This window comes from Canis lupus, chromosome 8 (assembly GCF_048164855.1).
Source record: "Canis lupus baileyi chromosome 8, mCanLup2.hap1, whole genome shotgun sequence".
NCBI lineage: Eukaryota > Metazoa > Chordata > Mammalia > Carnivora > Canidae > Canis > Canis lupus.
Window position 1 is genome coordinate 11,597,986 of NC_132845.1, and position 20,319 is coordinate 11,618,304.

The following is a 20,319-nucleotide window of genomic DNA, read 5'->3' on the forward strand; positions in this document are numbered from 1 at the left end:
AAGCAGAATGTCTTTATTCAGTCTGTAGGTCTTGACTCCTTCCTAGTGTAAGAGGTCGACTCATGAATTTCAAAAAGAAGAGGAACACATGGGACACGTTCATATGGTGGGCTTTTCAGGCAAAGCCTCACCATGAAAATTTGAGAAAAATCTCCTTTTACAGACTTTGGTAAACCCAAAGTTCTAATTCCGGTCCCATCATGCATTAAACCGTGGGGGTCACGTAAGCACAGAGGGCTTTGTTTACCTTATCTGCTGATGAGAACTGTGTTAGGGGCTATTAGGTTTTATCTGCAGATCTTCACCAGCACCATAGCACATTCACGTATATGACCTCATTGATCCACATGACAACTTTGAGCTCAAACAAGACAAATAATACAATTCCCATTTTTCAGAGAAGAGAAATGAGGTTGGGGGCACCTGGGTGGCTCAGTTGGTCAAGCCTCTGCCTTCGGGTCAGGTCATGATCCCAGGGTCCTGGGATGGAGCCCCGTGTCAGGCTCCCTGCTCAGTGGGGAGTCTCCTTCTCCCTTTCCCTCTGCCCTTCTTCCCTCTCCTGCTTGTGCTCGATCTTTCGATAAAAAATAAATTTAAATAAATAAATAAATAAATAAATACTCTTTAAACGCTTAGAGCTTAAATAGCTTGTTCAAGTTAGACTGAATTAGTGTTTGAGGCAGATACCTAGCAAGGTTTTCTGATTCTCAAACTCATGAGTTTCTGGCTACACCCCACTGACCTTACTTCTATAAATCTAGGATTCTAACAGTCATGTCCTATCTTAGGGGTACTTCACATAGTTTATGCCTGAGAATATTCAATGTCTGGTAAGAACAGAAAAAGGCTGCCAGTCTTTAAAGCTTTTTCAAAGGTTAGAGGATCAAATGCAAGTTATTCTTAAAGATTCTTCATTATTTCAGATATTGGGTGAAAGCTGTGATTTTTTTCTTAAAATTTTAATAACAAGAGCATACATTTGAGAAGCTTTCTCTCTCTTTCTCCGTTTTCTTTCTTAACCCACAATCAGGGCTTGCTGGTTCTAAGCTTTTGGGCATCTCTGGATGAATTTTAGTGATTCGAAATCACCGTTACCGAGCTGCTGCTTAGTACTTGCGTTCAGGTCTGCTCTAAGTGTATCCAGTGTAGAAAGAGCTTTTCTTTTTTTTTTTTTTTTCTGAGGACTGGGACTCTCAGCTTCGACAATTGTTGAAGGGTTTTGTTTTCCCAGAGCTGTCAAGTTTCTTTGAAAGAAGTGAAAAGAAGCAACAAAGGAAGATGTGAGAGTGATTTTAAAACATTTAAAAAATCACTTTGGTTTTCCAATCTTTTTCAAATTAAAGATCTGTTATTAACCATTCCTTGGCTAAATGCCTCTACCTTTGGCATGTTGCTCTGTAATGATACACCCTTCTTCAGTGCACATGTGTGTGAGTGTAAGAGTGCACGGGTCCCATCCTGTCCTGTCCTTTCATTTCCTTTTTTTTTTTTTCCTTTCAGCCTTGTCTCCGAATGCTAAAGTTTTATCAGAGACCAAAAACTTATCTTTTCAAAGAACTGAACTTGTCGTAAAAAAAATGGCCTGATCTAGACATAAAGTTGGAGATGCTGTGCAAATATACGTAACATTGGAAGAAGAAGAAAAAGTAGAAACAGACCGCAGACCGAAAATGGGACAGCAGGCCATGTTTAAGTGATTTACTCCGGGTTATGTGTTTTTAAAAGCAACATATAAATGCATAGCAGGGTTTTGGCAGCTGAAATTGTGCTGTGTTTACTTTAAGGCACTCCACGATGATAAACAGTTATTTAGTGCAAGTAGTATGCCGCTGGTGCAAAGCACACTGAATTAGATACAGTTCCTGCAACGTAGGTTGGAAATCTAAGGACAAATTGGAGAGGCAGGGTGTAAAACACCCAGAAAAAGCCTAACATTCTACACATATAACAACATCATCAGCCGCATTCTAAGTGTACTTTCAGAGATAATTTGTTAAATTCCTTAACTGTACATACAGACATTGTAAATAGAGTCATAACTTGCACAGATTTGACGTGTGCGCAGATGTAAGCCCAGGGGTCTCCGATGTGCAATCTAAGGGTGGTACGTTCGGCTGCTAACTACGGGCATCCTCCTGATAGTTGCTGTCGTCACTGCTCATCTACCTTACGTTTTTAATTCCTTCCAAACTCTTTCTTTTGCAGTACGAGTCTGCGTGAACATGCAAACACTTGTCGTTTCCGCATAATATACGTCAAGCAGATATTTGAGTGAAATTTCCCCTAAGTAATGTTTCAGTTGTGTAGTTCATCTCTGGGGCTGCTGTTTGCTCACTTTATGAAAATGTTTTACTTTGGTTTTAATTGGGGAAGTGGGAAATTGAAAGGGCTGTTGAGAAAAACAAGCCAAATCCTTCATGTGAACAATTGTTTCACATTGATGTCTTGAAACAAGAAAGATTTCTGCTATTTATTTACTAGAGATGAGTACAGATAATTTCATTGTGCATCGATTTTCTCCACGGAGGGAGGAAGTGTGGTCAGCTAAAACAAAGCACTGAAATGGGGAATCAGCAACCACGACTCCTCATCTCTATCTTCGGAATTTGCTTTCTTCGAAACTCACTTGATGATCAAGATTCCAGTTTTGGTTTTTTTTTCCTTTCTTTCTTGGTTTCCTTTGGCTGTTGTGTGTGTGCATTTTTGGGGGGTTGCTTTTTAAATTTTTTTAAAAGATTGTATTTATTTTATTCATGAGAGACACAGAGAAGCAGAGACACAGGCAGAGGGAGAAGCAGGCTCCATGCAGGGGGCTGGAGGCGGGACTCGATCCTGGAACTCAGGGATCATGCCCTGAGCCAAAGGCTGAAGCCCAACCATCGAGCCACCCAAGTGTCCTTTTTTTTTTTTTTTTTTAATGGACAAGATCAAACTTAAAAATAGAATTCTTTGGGTTCTTTTGTTGGGATATTTTAATTGGTCTCTTCTATATTCAGTATAATGATAAACGGGGAGCCAGTACAACTATACATCATTCAGGAATATAATCATTAAACATTCTTGGGGCCAAACATTTAGTGAGTGCCCACTGAATGCAAGTCACTGAGCCAGGCACTGCAAAAACATATTTGGTCCTTAAATCACAACATAATTATGAAACTGGCATTATGTGAAAAGATAAAGCTTCCCAGTAGGCCCAATACTATGAGGATTAAGGATGATTATCTAAAAAAAAAATCACCGTTCACTTTAAATACAAAATATTTGTAAAAAAAATACTTGGTAAATACATAAAAAATTTTCCAAGTCCCTTAACCTCCTTTTAGTCTGTTTTCAAATTACTGTTTTTAAATTTGTAAAAAATAAAAAATAAAAAATAAAAAAAATTGTGAGATTTATCTATTGTATACATTTGGAAACTCGGCATGGTATTGTATATATCTGGGGATTCTGGATGCTTATTTACGTATTTACATATGTACAAAATAGAATAAAAGCATCATGCTTATGCCAAAACACACATGTCTGCACCTTTCCAAATTATGAATTATAACTCATAGGAACACTGTCCCTAATTAAAATTATTTTATCCTTATAAGAATGAACCTGTTATTTTACCTATTCTCAAAATTTTTATGCCAGTTCTGTGTTCTTGGTTACACTGAAAGAAAAAGATAAATTCATTAATTAAACATCTTTTTCAAGTTGTTCATATTATACTTATGCTGGCTTTTAAATTTACCATCGAAAATGTTTCTGGGATTGGATACTTGACAGGAAATTCTGTGACCTGTGCTACATTTCACTTCTATTTTGCTCTTCCTGTCTATATTAGATAAAAATCTACTTAAGCTGTTACAACAACCAAAAGACCAAAACACAGAAGCTCAAACAATAAAAAAGTTTGTTCTCTCTCATAGAACGGTTTAGATGGGCAGCAGATAGCAGCTGTGCGGCCTCAGTGACACAGGCTCTCTCTAATTGCTCTGTCATCCCCAACCGTGACTTCTGTCTCCTGACCCAATGGTTGCTCCAGCTCCAGCTATCATGTTTGCCTTCAGCCAGCAGGAAAAGAGAAAAGGGCAGAGGAATGCATGCTTTCTTTGGAGGGCATAATCTGAAGTGTTCACACATAACTTCTGAGATGATTCATAGCAGATGTTCAGGCACAACCACCCTACATGACATTATGAAGTAGTGAGATGCCTGCACCTAACGCAGAATCTCTGTGTTGTACAATAACCACAAATGCAGCCTCACGCCAGGATGTTGAGTTGTGTTGAGGCAGCACTACAGTGAGTGGTTTCCTGAAATGGTGTACCATTCTTAGTAAAGTTTGGAGTAAGATAACACAAAAGCCTCCCTCAATTTACAGCGTCTTTGCATTTCTGAAAAAAATCATGATGTCATGAGGGATGTAGGCCAGTTCTTATCGTGTGTGACTTTTCTCTATATTGCAGGTCATTTGCCATCCCTGGTCCTGACCACAGAGTTCCCTCCTCTATTTATTGTAACAACCAAAAAAGCTCCACGAACTTCCAAAATGTCTCCAAGGGACAGCCCAACTCATAAACACAGCTCTAAAACTACAAGCTCTGTGGGCACCTGGTCTAACTTCCAACATATCACAGATAACAATTTTACCAAATATTTTGCAATGGTCTAGTGAAGGATCATCAGTTTTCTAACCATTATTATCATTGCCCCCCTCACCCAATGCTGCACAATCAAGACTCTTTTTTTAGGACAGCATGTCACTTATGGGTACCAAATCATGTAATTGTGAAATCTCTTATATAAAGTAACCCTAAACTGGACAGATGTTTATTTCTTTCTCATGTAAAAATGTTCCCAGGCATTCCAGGACTGATAAGGTGGACTGATAATTTAGGGATCCAGGATTGCTCTGCCATTCTCAACTTACGTGATTTTCATTTCATGGATCCAACATGGCTGCTCTAGCTCTAGCCATTACGTCCGTATTCCAACAGTGAAAAGGGAGAAGATAAAGGAAAAAGGCATAATCCTTCCCTTCAGAGGCAAATCCCCAAAGCCACACAGAGTTTTGCTTTTTCCAAAATTTAGTATCTTTATTTTTGAGATTCTAAACTTGTGGATTGTTGATGACTCTAAGCACCCAGCAGACATTCCTCTACCAGACAGGTGGCATGGTGAAATGACCTCCAAAGTAGACGATTCTAATTCTGGCTGTGCTGCTAATCAGCTTTAGAGACCCCAGGCAGATCATTTCACTTGTGTGATTCTGTTTCTCTATCTGCAAAATGAGAAAAGGGGAGTTGAGTAGGTTATTTCAAATTTCCAAAATCCAGAGTATACTATAATGCTTAGGACATCTTATGACTAAGACACAGTTTTAAAACTTTTTTTTTCCCAAAAAAATTTTCCAGCCCATTCATTGTAGGTTATTATTTTTGTATTTTTCAAAAGTCATGCCAGTTTTACTAAGTAAGTTAGGAAACTCGAAGTTTTGGGTTTTTTTAATGGCTGCTGCCCAAGTCCGTTTTGTTTGGTCAGGGTTGTGCTGGAGCAGGTGCTAAATATACTTTAATGTCATCATAGCTTTGTACCATATTGTTGCCATTTACCTCCAATAGGAGGCTGTTTTTGTTTTTTAAAACCTGTTCCCAAACTCAATGACTTCTCTCCTCAACTATGATCCTAGTTTAGAGTGGCCACTGTCCCTTTTCTGTATTACTGCATTAATCTCCTGTTCGATTTCCTGCTCCTACTCTTGGATCTTCTTAATTCATACAGCACAAAGTGAGCAAACAATCTTTTTTTTTTTTTTTTTTTACCTCCTTTACCTATTTTCCCCACCTCTCACCTTGCCTCTGACAGCTATGAATCCATTCTAACTATCTATTGGCTTGTTTTGTTGTTGTTTTATTGAAGTATCCCTGGCACACAGTGTTACATTAGTTTCGTGTGTACAACACAGTGATTCCACAAGCTCATACTTTATGCTGTGCTCACCACACTGTAGCTACCATCTGTCACCATACATGCTATTATCATATTATTGACTGTGTTCCCCGTGCTGTAATTTTCATCTCAGTAACTTATTCATTTTGTAACCAGAAGCCTGTATCTCCCACTTCCTGTCAATGCCCATTTTGCCCATTCCCCCACAGGTATTCTTTTTTTTAGAATCTACATATAAGAGAGAGCATATACAGCATTTGTCTTTCTCTGACTTACTTCACTTAGCATAATACCCTTGTGGCCCATCCACATTGTCACAAATGGCAAGATTGCATTCTTTTTTATGGCTGAGTAATATTCCATCGCGTGTGTATATCATATCTTCTTTATCCATTCATCCACCAGTAGACATTTAGGTGGTTTCTATATCTTGACTATTGTATAAATAATGCTCCAAAGAACATGGGGGTGCACGTATCTTTTGGCATTAGTGTTTTCATTTTCTTTGGATAAATACCCAGAAGTGGAATTGCTAGATTATTTATGATAGCCCAATTTTTAATGTTTTTGAGGAAACTCCATACTGTTTTCTCTAGTGGCTGCACCAATTTACATTCCCACCAATAGTGCAAGAGGGTTCCCTTTTCTCCACATCCTCATCAACACTCATATTTCTCATCTTTTTTTGATAATAACCATTCTAACAGGTATGAGGTGATATATCACTGTGGGTTTTTTTTTAAAGATTTTATTTATTTTATTTATTTATTCAGAGAGAGGGGAAGAGGCGGAGACGCAGGCAGAGGGAGAAGCAGGCTCCATGCAGGGAGCCCGACGCGGGACTCAATCCCAGGTCTCCAGGATCAGGCCCTGGGCTGCAGGCAGCGCTAAACCGCTGAGCCACCCAGGCCACCCATCACTGTGGTTTTGATTTGCATTTCCCTGATGATTAATGATATTAAATATCTTTTCATGTACCTGTTAGCCATCTGTAAGTCTTGTCTGGGAAAACATCTATTCAGATCTGTCCATTTGTAAATCGGATTGCATGGTTTTTTAATTTTTTTTGCTTTTGAGTTTATTAGTTCTTTATATATTTCAGGTGTTAACCTTTATTAGATTCATGTTTAGCAAAGATTTTCTCCCATTCAATAGGCTGGTTTTTCATTGTGTGGATAGTTTCCTTATCTGTGCAGAAGCTTGTCAGTTGAAGGCAGTCCCACTTATTTATTTCTGCTTTCGTTGTTTTTGCTTTTGGTATCAAATTCAAAAATCATTGCAGAGACCTATGTCAAGGAGCTTATCACTTATGTTTTCTTCTAAGAGTTTCATGGTTTCAGAACTTACACTCAAGTCCTTAATCTGTACTGAGAGTCCATTTTTCTTTAGGGTATAAGATAAGGCCTAGTCTCATTCTTTTGCATGTTGCTGTCCAGTTTTCTCAGCACCATTTATTGAAGAGACTATACTTCCCCTATTGTGTATTCTATCTCCCTTGTTGTAAATTCATTGACCATATATGTGTGGGCTTATTTCTGGGAGTAACCAGAATTTAATGAAAAATATTTACTCTGTCTTTGTCATATTTCCTTTAAACGAGTATGTATTGAACACTTATGATATGCCAGACTCATGCCTGAATTACACACTGGAGATATAATGGTGAGCAAGATTGGCATAATCTCTTCCCTTATACAGATGAATAGACAGAAAATAATAGTAAGTGCAATGAAAGAAAGGTTTAAATGTTTAAACAAGAGACTAACAGAGGTGACCAGCTTTACGTAGGACAATCACAAAAGACCAAACAGAGACCTTTCGATGGGAATGAGCTGGGTATGCATATTGTGGGGATAAGGAGAGCACTCCAGGCAGAGAGAACGATCTGTGCTAAGATCATAAGACCCGGGAGGAGCCAGCAGGGCTGTGGAAAGAAAGACCAGCGAGCTGGAGACTAACTAGGGAGAAGGAGAGGGAAAGGGACCCCGGAATGGAAAAATAAGTAGGGACCAGGTCATTACTGATAGGCCCCAGTAAGAAATGTGGATATATTCCAGTTTACTTTCAAGGAAAAGTTAAGGCATTGAAGGGGTTCAAACAGGGAATTATGTGAATCATCACTTTTCAGTCCTGAGAACTTATAGTTTATTAGGGGGGAAATTAACATATAAAAAACTATAATAGTAATAATACCATAGAGCTTCCCCTTGATACTTTGTTTTAAAGATTTTATTTATTTATTCATGAAAGACACACAGAGAGAGGCAGAGTCATAGGCAGAGGCAGAAGCAGGCTCCCTGCAGGGAACCCACTGTGGGACTCGATCCCAGGACCCCGGGATCACGACCTGAGCCAAAGGCAGACGTTCAACCACTGAGTCACCCAGGGGCCCTCCCCCTGATACTTTATAAAAGGTTCTTTCTTTTTTTTTTTCTTCAAGATTTTATTTATTTATTCATGAGAGACAGAGAGACAGAGGCAGAGACACAGGCAGAGGGAGAAGCAGGCTCCCTGCAAGGAGCCTGATGCAGGACTCGACCCCAGGACCCTGGGATCAAGCCCTGAGCCAAAGGCAGACATTCAACCACTGAGCCACCCAGGTGCCCTAAAAGGTTATTTCTTAAGGTTAGAGGGGAAAATATGTAGAAATCTGAAGACAACGTTTTTGTGTTAAACCATTGCTATTGCTTATAATATATAGCCTGACTTCCCTGTGCCAGTAACCAGAATGTGAGCAATGTCCAAGTAGGCTATTTTGCTCCATAACATCTCTTCCCTCATTTAGGCCAAGTCTTGGACATGGAGTAGGCCCCAGCTTCCAGCGGGTGGTGGAAAGATTAAAAGAACATTCAATTTAGACTTCACCGGTATATTCCAAGCTCTCACTCACACCTGCCTACACAGATCCTGAATTCTGGCTTCTTCGCAAGATCCACTTTTTGCAAACACTTCTGCCTAAATAGGAGACTGATGGCTAACTTAAGCTATTTGCTTTCTAGAAATTATTTTTTTTAAAAAACTGATTAAATTGAAATAAGCAAAGAGGATCAAATGTAGCAAATGATCTCATTTAAAATCGTCGGTGAGCCAGATGAGGAACATCTTTCAAAGCAATATCTTGAAATACGCTGTGTAACTTGCCTCAGACTCAAAGGGCCTAGATGGAAAAGGACTACACCTTTGCTGCTTCAATTGATCTGCGAGGCCGATTTTCCAAAACTTCCCAACATTGGAGAAGTTCTCATGATAGCCTCACGCCAACGGCCTGGGAAACTACCAGACTTTTGCATTCCTCACGGTAATCCTAGTTCTTGCGGATGGCCCTCTGAGTCTGTCAGGAATAACTGGAATAAGAGACATAAAAAGAAGCCAGAGGTCTCACGCTTGTGACCATTACCATTCCCAGAGTGCCTTTTGCAGGAGTAGGGAATGGTAATTCTGATATCCTGGAAACATTTGAAACTGAGTAATAACACTTTGCCTACTTAAATGCCCCCTGTAGTTTCAATTAGCCGGGCATGCTTCGGAACATTCTTTTGCTGTTAGGCGAGGCATGGTTACAGCCAGCATGTGTTGCTTCAGCAGTGAATAAGAAGGTGTTCTCATCTAGAACCAACTTTTCAAACCTGAGCAAGGGCAAGGATATAATTTAAACATTTAGGTCCTAATTTGCAAGACATTTTCAGAATAGTAGGGTCAATAACACTTGTAAAACATTTCCACTCCTGGAAGAGGTATAAAATCCAAGAATATAGTGGCCCTATTATTTTGATTATCAATTCAATAAGTGGAATCACGGCATTATTGCTATTGAATGCCTACTTAATAACCACATGGTAATACTACAAAGCTCAAAAAGAAATATGAAAGATATTCATATCAACGGATTATTTGGATGTTATCGTAGGTATTTCTCAGAAAATAATACCAGTTATAGAAATCCTATTTTTCTCACTCAACATCTCTGTCACAGAAAACTGGTGTCCTTGGAGATCTTGGTAAATGTCTATCACAACCGTTTACGTTACCTAACAAGTTTGAGATATGTAGTGGGTTAAATCAAGTTAAAAAAAAAAATTTGATTTTGTTTCACTATGCCTGAATAATGTGCTAATGCTTATTTTGACCTCCAAGAAAGGCGATATACTAGGTAGGACTATCTTTCCATAATTCATGTGACTATAGAACCCTGGAACATATATGTTACCATATATGGTACGTATTTGTGCTGGTTATCCTCTCTGCTTAGAAGGGTCTCTCCTTAAAAAAAAAAAAAAAAAAAAAAGAAAAAAAAGGGTCTCTCCTTGAGGACCCCTGGGTTTACTCTCTCACTTCCTTCCAGTCATTTGCTGAAATGCTACCCTCTCTGTGGGACCAATTCTCACTCATCTATTTAAAATACCAACGTCCGTCCTTACGCACTTAGGAATCCTGATTCCTCTTATCCTTGCTTTACCTTTTACCTATTATAGTTATCATCATGCCTAAGTAAGTAATGTATTATGTTTATCTTTTGGCTCCTTCCATTAGACAGGAATTTTTACTTTTATTTTACTTTTCGTTACTAGAATAGGAATTAGCAAATATTAGGTTCTCAGTAAATATTTGTTGAATGGAGGGAAGAAAAAAATATTTTCATATGTTTTTAAAATCAAGATGTGTCGTATAAGTGATGTTTTTTTTTCCTGTTATAGAATTTACGATGTATGTTACAGTCAGTTATGTCTTAGAATCTAGGAAATATAAATCAAGGGACATTCGCATTGTTCTGAGTTCATGCCTGCCAGAGTTAATTTAATACCTGGTAAGAAAGAAACAGCTTAATGTCATTCATGACTCTTTTTTTTCTCTAATTTTATCACTCCCCTTCCTCTACCTGAAATTAATTTTTGCCAAATCGCAAAGCCTTTCCAACTCCATTTCAATAATAACTTCCTCGTTAATTTCCTTCCCTCCTTCCCTACTAGGAAAGGCACATGGAGGGGGGCAGCTGGCAATAATTCTGAAGAGGAGGCTGGAACCTTAGCCTAGATGGTCTTTGAAGCAATTAGACTTTCTGTGGGAAGCAATTGAGAGCCACTAGCTGGAGAATTTTTAGAAACATCAGAATTTTTAGGAAGATATGTCTGACAGTGATGTATCAAATGGCCTGGAGGTCAGCATGATTCTCATTTCTAATTCTGCACTAACTCTTGGTTTCCCTTCTTGTGATGCTCTTCCCATCACTTTCACATCTGCCACCTACTCCCATCCCAGACCTGCTAGTTCTCCAAGAGAGTCTAGATACGCAGCAAAGACACGAGCTCAAAGTCATCCCTTGGCATCTCTTCTGAGGTCTTCTGGATTTCTTATCCATGCTGACTGGAAGATGTGGGTCAAGGGAAGAAGGGAGAAAAGTGATGAGCTTGACATGTATTTCTTATCATCATCTCTAAATACACTTATATAACGTGAGTTAGTCCCACTTTACAAATGAGGGGAATTTTGTTCAAAAAACTTAAGTATGTTATGGAATTTCGTGTAGGTAGTCAGGTAGGTTCAAGCCTAAAGCTGCCCCAAAGGCTAAACAGGTAACACTGGCTGATGAACCCATTCTCAGTTCCAGATGGTGAGATGTATGCTTTACGTGAATTGTCACCTTTAAATTCCAGTAGCTTCATGAGAAGCTCCAGTTGTTTTCCCTATTTTATAGGAGACTGAAGTTAGGAAGGTTCCACAATTTGTCTAAGTTCACACAGCTGGGAGACGGTGATATTAAGCACTACAGCCCCTTTTATATAACGGGAGTGAGAGGTCCCACCCGCACGTTATCAATAACCTCCATTTTTTTCCACTATATCATCTTGCCTCCTACATTATGAAAGGCAAGGACACATGCTGACCTGGTGCTGACCTGCATGATGGTCTATCGGCCTTGGGTGTCAGCGATCCCTCTGCTCTCCCTGCTTGTCAACACTCCTGGACAGCCATTGATCCTACCTGTTGTAGGGAGGAGGAATAACTCTGGACAGATCAGTGCCCTGAACACAGAAGGTCCTTTTTACTGTCTCTTCCTGTTTCATTTTAACAATTTATATCCCCTCCACCTCCACCACCATCCTTCCCTTACAGCTGTGGGGAAAAGACTAAATTCAAAAGGTTAAGACACAAAAATTATAGTTGAGTTTCAATTGACTATCAAAGCAGAAAAGTCCTCTGTAAACTTAAATTTTTTCCCCATTAGTTTCCTGTCCAGCACTGTGGATTACACTGGGACTGGGTAGCATTTTATATGGAAACCCAGAGACTGGCTTCCCTCTTCTTTCCTTACTTAATATATGTTAGGAATTTGTTCTATACTTGCAGTTTGGGGTAGAGACATCTAAATCAGTCGTTAATTTGTAGCAAAATAGCTATTACTCAAAATACTCCATGACACAGAGAATGGAGCAAATAAAGACTTAGAAAAAGTCATTTCTCATAGCTATAATGATATAATACAATAATAATGATAAATCAGAAATGTATTTTCATTGTGCTCAAATGTGCAAAGAAACCAGGATTCTTTACTTCTTTCTAAATGACTGGGTTTTCCTCACAATCCTACACCCACCAGGTAGTTTAGAAAAGTTATTTTAGTTAAATTTTCAATTCAGTCTTCCTTGGTAATTCAACCCATCTCTTTACGTAACCCAGTTTCTGCTTGGATGAGTCAGGGAAACACTTGTCAGAGTTTTGCCCTTTCTACCTAGATATCTGTAAGGTGACTGACATACAGGTAATCTTAGGGGAGGAGGAGTCTGGGAGTTGCATGAGGTATCCTCTCAGTTCTCCTGGTTTAGCCTACTCCCACAGCTGGTAATACCGCAGGAGTGACTTGTCCATACCCTGTACATTCTGATGCACCCACTGCTAAAAACCGCTCTTTGCAATAATTGGTCATATTTTGTTCACTTAAACTCTGACAGTCCTTTGGGGCACCATTTTCTCTTGGAGACTGAGCCCCATCTCCACTTTCACTGACAATATGAATCCCTGACACAGAACTGTGACTCCCAGTTGGACGCTGGTGTGTGCTGGATGGCTTCATTCCCCTTGGGCAACCTCCTTTGGCAAAGTTGCCAGGCAAGTCCTTCAACTGCTTTACAGCCAGATCCTTCTAGTTCATTCCACAGAATGCTCAAGAACTTCTGGATAGCTTCACACCATCCAGGAGCTGAAGGAGACTCTAAGAGGCTTAAACTTAGACCTTTCTGTACAAAACCATGTTAAGCCACTGAATTTAATTTGATGTAATAACTCTCATGTTGAAGCAGAAGCCCGTAGGGCAATAGCTTCCAGTTGCCTCTTGGAGGACAGCAGCCACTTTCAACTCATCATTCCCCTCAACCTTTCTAGAACATCTCTATACTCCTCCTCTCCCACTGAACCCTCCCTCCAAGAATTTTTGAAAAGAGAAGCCCAAGCCATGCTTTCCTACCTCTCTGCCACCTTCTACCTAGAATCCCGTGGTACCTGAGAAGCCGGCCACGTCCCCATCTTCTTCCTAACTTAGCCGTCCCCCTCTCGGTTAGGACTCTCTACTATTGTTTGTCTGGCCAGCTTCTCAATATGTTAAAGACGAGACTAAGCAATTTAGAAAATCCTTTTCTTTCTTCTAACCCAAAGTTCATGACTGTTGTTTCAGAAGAGTCATTTTATGAAATCTAAAACCAATCAATGGCTTCTTTGTTCTAACTCGGGAGAGTCCAGCTTCTTTCCTGGGGCTATGTGCTTGGTAGGTAGAAGTTTGCAAGGGATCTTGATATGAGAGAAGTCTAAGCACTTTATTATTACAAATGATTCAAATATGATTTCAAATATAAACCCTACTAAAATAGCAACAATATTTGTTTTTCACTATGTCAGATACTGTGCACCAACATTATTTTATTTTCTAGTTAATTCTTATAACAACCCTGATCTGTCAGTCTTATTACATGTATTTTCAGAGAAGAAAACCAAGGCACAGAATGACACACACAGCTGGTAAGGAGCGCTTGCCCTTATCCAGAGAGGTCTGGAAATACTGCTTCTCAGTTTGACTACGACTCAAGAAACACAATTTATGTCACAGTCCAAACAAGCACCTAACCAAAGCAGAATTTCACATAATAGCATGTAACCTCCACTTTAATACTCTATTCCATGCAATTCTATTTCTCTGGCTCTTTTTCTTTCTTTCTCGCTTTCTTTCCTTCTCTTCTTTTTAATGCTGCGTACAAGCAACTAAATCGATTTTACAACCTACTAAGGAGTTAGAATTGACAGTTGAAAAATGCTGCTCCAGCACCTGCAGTATCAATATTACCGAATTCTAATAGAAATTACATCAAACTGGCTAGCCATTTAGAAACAGGCTAAGGTAATTTTTTTTGTGTGTACATGTTGTAATTGGGAAAGCTTGAGTATGAAAGACTTAACACAAGTAAAATAGTGAGTAAAATGTCAATTAAATGTCGTTAAGTAGCTTTAAAACTACTTAGTAAGAGGAAATCCAGGAGCTGAACAAACATAGATTTGTGGTTTAAACATTTACCAGTTTCACAAAGTCTTCCTTAATTTGGCCCTCAGAACTTATATCTAGATATTTTCATTTTGATCCACAGGACTTAATTATTCTATCCCAGAATTTTAATTTTTCTTCCAAGGATTTAGATCAAAACTCAAAATGTAGCATTCGTTCCTTCGATATTATATTCAAAAATCTCAAAATAGTTTCAAAAGAGAAAGGCTTTCCTGAGCTCCGTATTCTTAGATGACAAATAATCCAAATCGATGGCCATTCTGCACTAAGAATAAGCAAAATAAACACACAGGATTGAGGATGCCAATGAATAATTGGAGGATGAATGAGTGATATTTCAGGAAGCAGGAGGTTCAGAAAATATTCAAGATTTTCAAGATCATAAAACCTAAAAAAAGTCAATAGACTTCTGCTTTTCAGCAGAAGGATCATTACGAGGTTGTGTGCTGGAGTACTTTGCTTTAGGCTACTTTCAAGTAAATCAAGAAATAAGCCTTCCCCCATGTTTATTGCAGTTTTCTAGTTCTCACTAAATTATACCTTTGACCTCCGAGACATTTGCAATAGCACCAGGATGTGGTTACAAATTGGATTAGTATTAACCAAGCAGATCCTTTCGGCATGCTGAAAGCCCTAATCCATCGGTTATCTACGGAAGCCAATGGATGACATTATAGCTCCTAGGGTTCTGTTTTTGAGATATACAACTGGAGGACAACACAGATACTTTTGAAAACAGGGAAAAGAAACTATTCAAAACACAATAAAGAAAAGCGTACTTGAATAAACCCTGGAAGACCTGAGTTCTAGCCCTGCAACCATTGCCAAGCTAGTTTTGGAAGCCCTGCAGAGTTAGTTGGCCTTTTAGTCTTCAGATTCCCACCTGTGAATGTCGCCCATAGTCGACAGTCTCATGGCAACCCATCTTAGGCCAAGTAGGATCCGTTATGACACTCAAATTGCACATGAGATCGAAATCACCCCACTGCTGAATCATTTTTCTGAGTACTTGAGAGCATACTGTAAATAACAATCCTCGCGGATTCTAGCACCATTGAGAAAAACCTAGCACTAGTCTGTTTCAGGAGAGGGTTAAAAAAGAAAAAAAAAAGAAAGAAAGAAAGAAAGAAAAAAAAAAAAAACGAAGTATAAACAAGATTGTGGGAGGAGAAACTCATATAACCTGCAGGGGGCACTAAGGTACTTTTAGAAAAAGAATCATGAATGGGCATGAGAGGTACCTGTTACCCCAAATGTAAGGAGGCAAATGAGAAGAAAGGAACAGAGAGAGATCTTCATTTATCATTCCTCATATGGGTCTATTACTCCCTGCCTCCTATCTCAAGTAGACTGCCTAGACAGCAATCCGTGATTATAAAAGATAAACTGCTAAGTGAGAGGAGATGGAAAAAAATTCCAAGAAGAGAAGTTTCTTTCTAAGGATTTGATAAATGAGCCTTTGCTACCTAATAACTTCAGGATTTACCATTTAATCAGGATTAGGAAATCCAAGGAGAAAATGTTCAGTGCTCATGACATATGATTATTGGCAGAGCTGTGGTAAATTACAGAGAGAATTCTAGGAGTCTTGGTTCTTCCCTTAAAGAGTAGGGTCAAAAGGATATCACAGATGGAAGACTCAAGTCAAGGCCTTTCTATTGCCAGATTGCTTCTCAGGAAGGAATGAATCAGATTAAGACTGATGCCCAGAAAGGCCCTTAACGTTTGTATAATACTTAACAATTTGTAAAGCCCTTTCATGTAGAAATTATCTTGCTTGATCCTCATAATGACCATTTTATATTTGAAGGTGTAGGGAGGTTAAGTGGCTTGCCCAAAGTCACCCAGTAAATTTCACAAAGGAGTCTTTAATGGCAATATTGATTCCTGGTGATTTTTCACAGATCATTGGGCTGCTCTGCCAACCAAGTGTGTTTTGGGGGACTTACTCACAATGGGAGAATTCTGTTACAGACCCGAGAGATGTCAGTTTATGTTTTAGAGTGAAAATCAAATGGCAGATAGTCACAAAGCAAAATAAGGAAGATTTCTCATCACATGTTTTGTAGTTCCAAGAAGCTAACAGGAGTTTTCACAACATCATCGAGCCAACACAAATGGCTAATCTTAACAGTACGCTGAATTGGCAGTCATGTTGTCTGCGTGATCAACAATATGCTATGCTGCTTTAAATTTATCCTGTAACAAGTCCTCTGGGTAAAGGTATCATTTCCAAAGGTCCCCGTCAGAAACTAAATAGAATTCTAGTAATAAGTTGATAGAAGTAGAACCATGTATGCCTTCCATTTCTCAATCTCCCTTCTCCCACTTCCCATCCCCTCCCCCCTTCTGGTTCCCACTCCCCCACCAAAAAAAAAAAAAAAAAAAAAAAAAAACTGTCTATATTCCAAAGCCCCAAAGTCCCAAAGCCAAAGAGAATCAGGAGCCAAAACAAGAAGAACAAGTTTGGGCGTGAACTCCGCCTGGAAGTCTCAGGTCTCAGGATGAGACATAATGATGTCATGAGCTTAAGGAGGGGCTTTGAAGTCAGACGTGGGGTTGAAATCCAGCTCTGCCCCTTGGAAATAGTTGGACTTAATGGGCCTCATTTTCGTATCTGTGAAATGGAAATAAAATACTGATCCTGCAAGCTGATGTAAGGCCCAGTAACAACCAGTGTAAATGTATGGCACATAACAAATCCTCCATGATTGGTCATTAGAATCTTGGGATCCCTGACCCTGGCTGGGAAATGTGGCAGAGAGCAACGCTGAAAGGCCTGGAGACAAGTTTGACCGCCTCCCACGCCTCTATAAAGCTAGCCGGGACATCAGGTCTTGCTTGGGTGGGTCTGCGTATCCTACAGGCCAAGGACTCTGATGGTATCATTTTATGTTCCTAAGTATAAGGATTTATTGTACTTTGATTAGTATGAGTCCTCCAAGATCAAAGATGGATTCTGAATGTTAGTTGTCAAATGAACGAACGATTGTGGAAATATAAAAGCAAAGCAATTCTTGTTGCCTTAGGAATAGCTCATTTGCAAAATCTAATATGCTATTACATTGACATAGTTCCTCATTTCATCTATTAAATCTTCCATTTTAGTAAAACTAGTTTGTCACAACCAAATGCTACAATTATGTACACTTATGGACACATTGTATGTCTATAGTCTGCCTAGAGTGTCTAACAAACACTGGGATTTGGGGGTAAAAAAAAGAGGAAATTAAGATCCAAAGATGAATAACAACTTCTGCATTTCAAGTGTCCTTGAGTGCGGCTACATTTTTAAGAATTGCTTCCAAAATTTATAGCTTTCTAAAATTTTATTTCTTCTAGCGCATCCATCCGCTAAACTAGAAATTGTTCTTAAAAAAAAAAAAAAAAAAAAAGTCCACCTGGAAAAAGCTATGAACGTAGACACCGTGAACTGCAACACCTTATGTTAAATGCAGTTTGTACATGGGCGCTGCTGGTGGGACGTGGTCCTGAGGCGAGGGTCTCCCTTTCCTGGTCCCTGAGCCTTTGTTCTAACCCTCCATCCGGGACTTGGTTGATTTTATTTGAATTTACTTGCCTGAGGCCTGGGAAAAATGTTTATGTAAAGACTGACCTCTCTCTGGGTCTCTAGGGAGCTTGTTTGCGGTATGGATGAGGGTGCTCATCCCAGCTCCTCTGTTCATGTTGACTAAGACCTTGAAGTGTTCTTCAGGCTCCACTAGGGCCCGAGAAGAGCCTATTGAGACGTTCAGCCTTTTTCTTCCTGCCAAGTTACTTTTTTATTAGGCTGATAAACTCCTGAATTGTTGAAAAGCAGCTGTTTCCAAAAAAAGGATTTAGTTTATTCTCATGGGGCTTCTGGCTGTGGGGGGGGCAGATAGATCTGTGACTGGGATCCACTGGTCCCCAGTACGGTCAGACCTGCGAGACCTCTCTTTCTGACTCTGACAAGGTTTCTGGAATGTGATGGAAATCCTTTTCAGAGAAAACCAGAGCCACTCTGTCAATTTTCTTTCTGTGGTCCCATCCCAATGCGGATATTTGTGTATCAATGTTAGTCTTTAACATTAGGATTTCAGTTATTCGATGTTCTCGAGGTGACTGCTAACTAGATAGGGTAAATGCAGCTTTGCTAAGAGAAAGAAAGGAGAAGAGAAGGCCAGGGGAAAGGAGGGGAGAGAAGGGCAGGGGAGGGGAGGGAAAAAAAAAAAAAAAAAAAACAAGACAGAAAGCTCAGCCACAGTAGTGTGAGTTCTGACTCAGGCTAAGTCTGGTCAGATACCTGAAAGGGTTTAAACTGTTAATTTTCCCATATTGCTCAAGTAAGCAAAACTAAAAGCATTTAATTTTTCTAATAATCTCAGACATGGTTTCCTCCTAATGTACTACACAATCGGTATTGATTACTCTGTCGGTGAGATACGCGTTTAATAAACATGTATTCCAAAGTGAAGCGTAAAATCAAAGTTTAAATTACTCTTTTTGAAAGCCACTTGTCCCCCAGTGTGTCAAAACAAAATGCAGACTGGAGGAGAAGAAGACTTACATTTCAATTGTTTCTTGAGAAACTAATTCATAACAGGCGTTAAGATGAGCAGGGCACAAACAGGCAGCGGAGGACCACAGGAACAAATCTGATACTTTTTCAAAACAAGTTGGAGGTAGGGGTGTCATCCATGAGCTCTTTCGAGCACAAGGAAGAGCTTAGCTGGAAGTTATAAAGGAAAATCCACTTTTATGCTTCTGAAAAACAGATAAGAATCTTCCGGTATCGCTTTAAAATCGTTGAATTGATACAGGTATCTAAATATTGATCCACTAAATATTCCATTTATAGGCAAGCAATAAAGATTAGAGTATAAGCTTTTAGCATTATTTACAAAGGACAGTATTTACATGGAAGAGCAATTACTTTGCCAAATTTAAGCAACCATGTTTCTGAACTTTCAGTATCCCCCAAAGCAACGGTGGGCAACTATGCAAAAATTCTACACATTCTTAACGCTCTTCGGAAGAGTTGTGTAAGAAAGGAAATTGCAAATGTGCAAAGTGGTACATAGAAGGGGTGATTAAAAGGAAAAGCAAATTTATATTTGTAGGAGTGGAGGGTACTGTTGTTTTTGATTTGTTATATGCTTTAATCTGGCATGCTATTTCACCCTTCATGACACACATCAATACCTTCTTTATGTCTGGCTATTACCACTCATTTAAAAATCTATTTTACATGATTCTTTCAGCCAAAAATGGACCATAATGACACAGAATACAGCATGTGCTTCATAAATTCTGTAAGAATCAATACTTTGGCTGGAAATTTGTCAGTCTCTCAAAGTTATGCATCATTAAACTTTACTGTTATTACAGTGGACTCTTCTTCAAAGTTCAGTACCTAGCTCAGATGGGAGAAACGCTTTCGGAGCCAGGAAAGGTTGAGAGAAGCAAAAGCTCCCCGCGATGGGATAGATACCCTCGGATGGTGCTTCATTTGCAAAAATGCAAATAGAACAAAAGCGATTTTGCTCATGTATGGATGGGTAGTTTCTGAGATTCAGGATCCGGTTTCTCTAAAGGTCACAGAGATGATGTAGCCAAACAAGGCTGGAGAATCTGAAAATATTCATCCACCTGAGCGGATTCCACCTTTCTCCTAATACGCCAACAATGATAGCATCCGGTTAGGAAAGAGAACACCTGGGTTCTTGACCCGTTTTGCCCCGCGCTCTGACTCAGCTGGTAATGAGAACGCCTTTTGTTTTGTCCTCGGTGAGAGGCACTTGGTGTTTGTCATGATGACTGGCCTGTGTAGACACCTGCTTTTTAGGCAC

General features: G+C 39.4%; 1 protein-coding gene and 1 long non-coding RNA gene across 33 annotated transcripts in view; one reads left to right on the forward strand and one right to left on the reverse strand.

Annotated features, from left to right (window-relative positions):
* Positions 1 to 20,319, forward strand: part of ADGRL2 (adhesion G protein-coupled receptor L2) — a 619,854-nt gene that overhangs the window by 200,654 nt on the left and 398,881 nt on the right. The gene's annotated exons all lie outside the window — the stretch shown is intronic.
* Positions 5,106 to 20,319, reverse strand: part of LOC140637832 (uncharacterized) — a 44,042-nt gene continuing 28,828 nt past the window's right edge. For both annotated transcript variants that reach the window (XR_012034886.1, XR_012034887.1), the window contains exon 5: positions 5,106 to 5,275. This is a non-coding gene — a long non-coding RNA (uncharacterized lncRNA). The remainder of the gene's footprint in view (positions 5,276 to 20,319) is intronic.